This window comes from Monodon monoceros, unplaced genomic scaffold (assembly GCF_005190385.1).
Source record: "Monodon monoceros isolate NGI ecotype Baffin Bay Population unplaced genomic scaffold, NGI_Narwhal_1 Super_Scaffold_21, whole genome shotgun sequence".
NCBI lineage: Eukaryota > Metazoa > Chordata > Mammalia > Artiodactyla > Monodontidae > Monodon > Monodon monoceros.
In genome coordinates, this window is record NW_021703778.1 from 74316618 (window position 1) to 74323114 (window position 6497).

The following is a 6497-nucleotide window of genomic DNA, read 5'->3' on the forward strand; positions in this document are numbered from 1 at the left end:
TGTCTCCTCAATAAACTCTTTGAAGGGGTCCATATTGTATTTCTGGCCTATCGATCTCAGTTTCCACAGCGTAAGGTGTGAAAACCATATTGTTGTATTGAGAGTTCCTTGTTGTGAGAGTCAAATGAGCATAAAAAGTACCTTGCATAGGGCCTGGTACCCAGTTTATTGCTCAGAAAATTACAGAATCATAGTATCTATAGAAGCATACATTCAGGAGTCCATAGCAAGTGCTTAATAAATCTTTTAAATGTAATTACAGACTGGAGACAGCATGCATTCAGACCAGCCTGGTATTTGGAACTAACAGCAAAGAAAAACTTCCATCAGAAATCCTACACCAATTAACACTCCTTCATGCTAGAGTGAATCCAGGAGCAGTGGGTGTCACATTTTCCCAAAGTGGAGCCTAAGCCAACCTTTCTGCATTTAACAAGTTAATGAACAGCTTGTGAGTAACACTTTGCCCACTCTGGCCCAATTTAGAAGGCTGCCAAAAGGATAAGATGTCAATATGCCACTCTCTGCTTTGCCACGGTGCCAGCTGCATCCTGCCTAAGTGCTTCTGCCCTCAGCCACTGGAGAGCATGATGTCCTTAGAGAAGGCAGCACCAGTAGGATGAGGCTGCAGCGCGGGCCTGGCCTTTCCCCAAGCGGAAGAGAGCCTTGTCTCGGATCCTGTGAGAGAAGTGAGTGGGGCATGGTATTCTGAGCAGCCCAGGTTTGGCTTTGGGCCAGGCACTGAGTGGCAAACAAGAAGGAACACATTCCGGGAAGGCAAGGAGCCCTGCCAACGCGAAGGAGGACCAGCCAGCAGGGCCTGCTGGGCGCCAGGTGCTCCTTGGCTCTGTGGAGGTCAGGCACACAGAGGATAAACTCGGGTTTCTCTGGATTATCGTTTCAGAGGCTTAAACGCCTCCCTCCCCCTCACTTTCATGGGCAAAGCGTATGTAGCCATGTAACCGTTAAATTTGAATCCTCTCTGCTCTGGGGTCCAGCCCCTTATCTCTAAATGAAGGTAGGAGGAGAAAGAGTGAAATCACACCTTGCAGAATCCAGGTTTCTGCAATTCTGTGCCCTGGGTAAGAGAAGATGCTACTGACAACAAGGGCAGAGCCGGGGAAAGCCTGGGGTTTCTGTGCCCCTGTTGGAAGCTGAGCTCCCCACTCACCCCCAGAGCCCACACCACACACACACCACACACACACACCACACACACCACACACACCACACACACCACGCACGCACCACACACACACACCCCACACCACATACACCCCACACCACACACATACCCCACACACACACCACACACACCACGCATGCACCACACACACACACACCCCACACCACACACACACCACACTTGTTCTTCACACCAGCCACTTCTGCCTTCTGACTGACCAGACCTCAGGAGATCTGCAGAGTCCTTGGGAATGCTTTCCTCTCATAATCACCTCAGGCCTTTCCCCTGGGGTATGATAGAAGAGGGGAGAGGAGAGAAAGAACCAAAGGGCACCGGGGAGAAATGGCCTTGGGAGCCTGCCCAGCTTCCCTTCTGCCACTGCCAGGGCCTGGGGACAGCGGGGCGGGGGGGGGCTTTCTTTGAGCAAGAAGAGTGAAGTCTGTCTCTCACTGCCTTGGCTCCAGTTCCTGCTGGACTTTGCTGCCACCTAGTGGCCCAGTGGCATCTCACCTCCCCCCCCCCCCCACACCCCACCCCCCCCAGAGTGAGATCTGCCTAGGTATCTGGCCTGTCCCAGCCTGAGGTTGACAGGAGAGCCTTCTCTGAAAAGCTTCTCTGCCCTAGGATGCCCTGATTCTGCAGTGCAGCTGCTAGGAGAGAGGAGCAGCACAGGGTCACCACCTCACCTAGCTCGATAGGTGTCCTAACGGCATGGCCACCAGGTGAGAGGGCCAGGGCTGGCTGGGTGGGCGCCTGGGAGTGGGGGCAGTTCCTTACTCCCAGGATGTCTCTGGTAGGATGCAGTTCTCCCAGAGCCCCCCTCACTCCTGAATGCCTTTTTCACGAGAACTTCTTCCCACTCTCACCACTCTTCCTCATCTGGCTAAAGCCCATGTTGCAAACTGAGGCTCCCACATAAAATATATATACCTCCGTTTCTCCAAGTTTAGGGCTGTTGTTTCTCCCTTATAAAGTTAGCTCAACTTAAAAAATATGATATGCCCTCACTGTGATGCTGCTGCTATGAACCACTCCCTGGGAATAGTGAAAAGGAGGTGTGTGATAGTATGTAGAAATTCAGCCATATTTTTCTTCATATTACATCCACGTGTTTATTTTCTCTAGCAAAAGAAAGCACTTGGTTTCAGTAACCACTGATTCTGCCAGCTCCAAACTTTCAGACCTGAGATGCAGTACCCAGGGAATGTATAAAATCCAAATTCCCTTCTCCTGCCTACCTCTCCAACCTCTTATTTTTTTTATTGTGGCAAAATACATATAAAATTTATCATCTTAATCTTTTTTTAATTAATTTATTTTTGGCTGTGTTGGGTCTTCGTTGCTGTGCGCGGGCTTTCTCTAGTTGCGGCGAGCGGGGGCTACTCTTCGTTGCTGTGCGCGGACTTCTCACTGCGGTGGCTTCTCTTGTGGAGCATGGGCTCTAGGTGTGTGGGCTCAGTAGTTGTGGCTCACGGGCTCTAGAGCTCAGGCTCAGTAGTTGTGGCACGCAGGCTCAGTAGTTGTGGCTCACGGGCTCTAGAGCGCAGGCTCAGTAGTTGTGATGCACGGGCTTAGTTGCTCCGCGGCATGTGGGATCTTCCTGGACCAGGGCTCGAACCCGTGTCCCCTTCATTGGCAGGCGGATTCTTAACCACTGCGCCACCAGGGAAGCCTTATCATCTTAATCATTTTTAAGCGTATAGTTCCACAGTGTGAGGTACATTCACATTATTGTCCAACAATCATCACCATCTCCAGAACTCTGTTTATCTTGCAAAACTGAAACTCTGTACACATTAAACAATAACTCCCATTTCCCTTCCCCATAGCTCCTGGCAACCACCATTCTGCTTTCTGTTTCTATGAATCTGACTACCATAGGTACCTCATATATGTAGAGTCATACAGCATTTGTCTTTTAGTGACTGGCTTACTTCACTTAGCATAATGTCTTCAAGGTTTATCCATGTTGTATCATATGTCAAGACTATTTTTTGAAGGTTGAATAATATTCCATTGCATATATACACCAAATTTTGTTTATCCATTCACCTCTCGATAGATACTTGGGTTGCTTCCACCTTTTGGCTGATTGTGACTGACACTGCTATGAACATGGGTGTACAGATAGCTCTTCAAGCCCTCGTTTTCAATTCTTGTGGGTATATACGCAGAATTGGAATTACTGGATCACGTGGTAATCGTTTTTAATTTTTTGAAGAACTGCCATACTGTTTTCCACAGTGGCTGCACCATTTTACATTCCTACCAATAGTGCATAAGGGTTCCAATTTCTCCACATCCTCAGTAACACTTTTGTTTTCCATTTCTTTGATAGTAGCCATCCTAATGGATATGAAGTGGTATCTAATTGTGGTTTTGATTTGCATTTCCCTAATGACTAGTGATGTTGAAATGTCTATTCAAGTCCTTTACCGACTTTTAAACAGGTTGTTTTGTTGTTGCTGAGTTGCCCTTTCCAACCTCTTTTCATGTCACTCTCCCACTGACTAGTATCCTAGACTCATGCGGATGGTCTCTCTGTTCCACAGAGACATATGCGTTCTTTCCTACCTTTCACAGTTGCCGACCCTTTTCCCAGTTCCTTCCATGACTGGCTCCTCATCCTTTAAGCACCAGCTTGAATCTCACTTCAGAGAACATTTCTTGACCACCCATCCAAAGCCACCTCCCTGTTTACTGTATCTTGTATCACTGTTTCTTTCCTTCATGGAACTTAACCACAATCTGGAATTACCTTGTTTGTTCACGATTTACTTGGAACTTATGTTTACGTGGAATGCAAGTGCCATGGGGGATGCAGAGATATTGCCTGACATGTTCACTGCTCTATCCTCAGTGCCTAGCTTAGTACCAGCTCATAGTCTGGGCTCAGCATTTACTGAACGAACGAATCACTACTAGAGGGGGCCTCCCAGAGAGAAAGTAAGGTGACGTGGCCCAAATTGGAATTTAACCTCCATAATCTAGGCTTGATGTCATAGAAAAGGACACAGGGGTTTTCTAGCTCTGAGTTCCAGACTTTAATTCCTGAGTCAGGAGCACAGTACTAGTTGAACCAGGGACACTGCTTTAGAGTTGCCCAGGAGAAACAGGGAAGCATTCTCAGTGTCCATCCAACAGAGGGAGGAGGCTATGGTGGTGTGCTGTGGCCATCCTTACCATTCCCCATATGCCTGAAGTATGAGTCAGCTCAGCTAAAGTCCTGTGAGATGTGCAAAGTACTTGGGATTCTGGGAATGACTTTGGCTCCGTTAGTCTCCTTCGTGCCAAATATGTCAGTAAAGAGCACTTTTAATGAGTAGTCAAAAGATAAAAGTGAATTTCCCATACCACGGGACACCAGAAAAATCGGATTTTTTATTTAAAAATATTTTCAACGTCATAGTGGAACAACTGAAGGATAGTTGAACCAAATTCTCAGGGAATTAGAGGAGCATCCTCCAATGAAAGCAGGTTTTATAAATACACATGGTTTATAAATGAGCACAACAGAAGGTACGCTGGCCAGAGGACCAGACTGGGGGACAGAAGGGAGAAACAGAGGGCCCTCCAAGAGGGACAGGCACACACTCCTATCACTCAAAGCCCTGGACCCCAAGAGGGCCTCCAAAGCCACCTACTCTACTGCACGCCTCTTGCCGTCTCTGAGCCTGGGGCATGGAGACTGGAGACTTGGCACCTCTCATGGCCTCTGGCTCAACCCAGCAAGTCTCAGAGAATGGACCTGTTCTCCCTGCCCTTCAGCAAGGACCAGGGAGGGGAGGTGCTGGGGCAAGTAGGATTATTTCCCTGAAAATCTGATGGAAAAGAAGTGATTAAGGGGGCTGGTTCCCAAAAAAGGACGGGCATTCATCTGGTGTGGCAATGTGGGGAGAATGGAGCAGTGAGTTTCACCTGAGACATACAGATTTAGTGCAGGTATCCCACAAGGCCAGGCTCTAAGCCAAATCCTAGAACCTGGGATGGGGAGAGAATGAAGAGACCTCCAGTCTGAGTTTAGGAAGTTGTCACCTCCTGTCAGTCCCTCCAGTCTTCAACTGGGTTTGTCATAAATAGGACAGTCACAGCTCCACAGTAAATAACTTCCACCTGGATTTCTCCCTAGTTAACCTCTCAGGTGTCTGAAGAGGGAAAAAGTGGCTCTTTCTGACACCACCCACCCCATCGCCAGTGACATTCCCTGATACGTCTGGCCTCCTCACTAAGCCCTTTCCAGAACCTACAAAGGCACTCTCTTAGCATTTCGGAGTCCCAGAGAGGACAGGCCAGAGTTTTAAGGCACAGAGAAGCTTTTAGAATTGAGGAGACCTTGACAGAGAAGGAAGAATCTCTAAGGCAAAGCCACTACCATGGCCACTCTTCCTATCCTCTACCTCTCTTGTCCCCAAAGGTATCAGACAGACCCCCTTGGCCTGGTCCCTGCACTGTCCCAGGCCCACCTTGGACACCTCCATTATACTCATGGAGAACAGAGCCCGTGGAGTGGAGGACCCTCCTGCATGGCCTGCAGGTGACATGGTGAGCTCTGCCCTGCGGTGGCCCAGCACCATCGTGCCCAGTGCCCAGCCAAGCCCGACAGGCTGCCATTGGCCACACCCAAAATCCAGGCAGTCAGGCAGAGAGTACAAAGCAAGACCTCAGATCAAAGCCACTGCCCCTCCCATCCCCCACTTCCCACCTGGGGCACCTTGGAAATGTTTGAGCACACCAGGGAAAGATCCAGTACCTGGTCTGCGACCACAGTGGTCAAAAGGCCCTGCTCCACCTGTCTCACCAGGAAACAGCAGCTGAGGACACAGAAATGCTGGACCTCTATTCTCCTTCACAGCCGCTGCCGCAGTCCCCGGCTGCAGGTAGTGTCCTCTCAGATTCAGCCAGCCTCCTCATGAGGGGCCAGAACAGAGCCTCTGCACAGTGTGAACGCTCCTCTTGCTGGAATCCTGGCCACAGGCCTCCTCTCCTCATTCATAGCTTACCTCACTCCCTCCAGTCTCCCCTGCATGGGTCCCTGGCTGACTGCAGAGAAGTCCTTTGGTCCCCAAATCAGGGGCTCAGGCATCCAAGTGAGAGCACAGTATGCTGGGAGAGAGCGGAGCCCACACTGGTGGTTTGGGTTCTGGCCTCTGTCCCACCACTGGAGTGAGCCAAGTGACAGGTATCAAAGCGTGGCCGTTGTCCCTTGCAGCGGCGCCACGTGCTCTTCCTGTATGTCAGAGCTGCTTCCAAGGAACAAGTTAAAATCTTCTTTTCATTTAAGTGGTTGCTAAGGCTTAGTGTACAGAATTCC

At 49.5% G+C, this 6497-nt stretch overlaps 1 protein-coding gene across 1 annotated transcript in view; it reads left to right on the top strand.

Moving 5' to 3' along the window:
• Positions 1–5824, top strand: part of SENP8 (SUMO peptidase family member, NEDD8 specific) — a 46408-nt gene extending 40584 nt beyond the window's left edge. Inside the window, exon 2 of the transcript XR_003795998.1 lies at positions 5601–5824. The gene's annotated coding sequence lies outside the window, so the exon portion shown is untranslated. The remainder of the gene's footprint in view (positions 1–5600) is intronic.
• Positions 5825–6497: the final 673 nt, after the last annotated feature.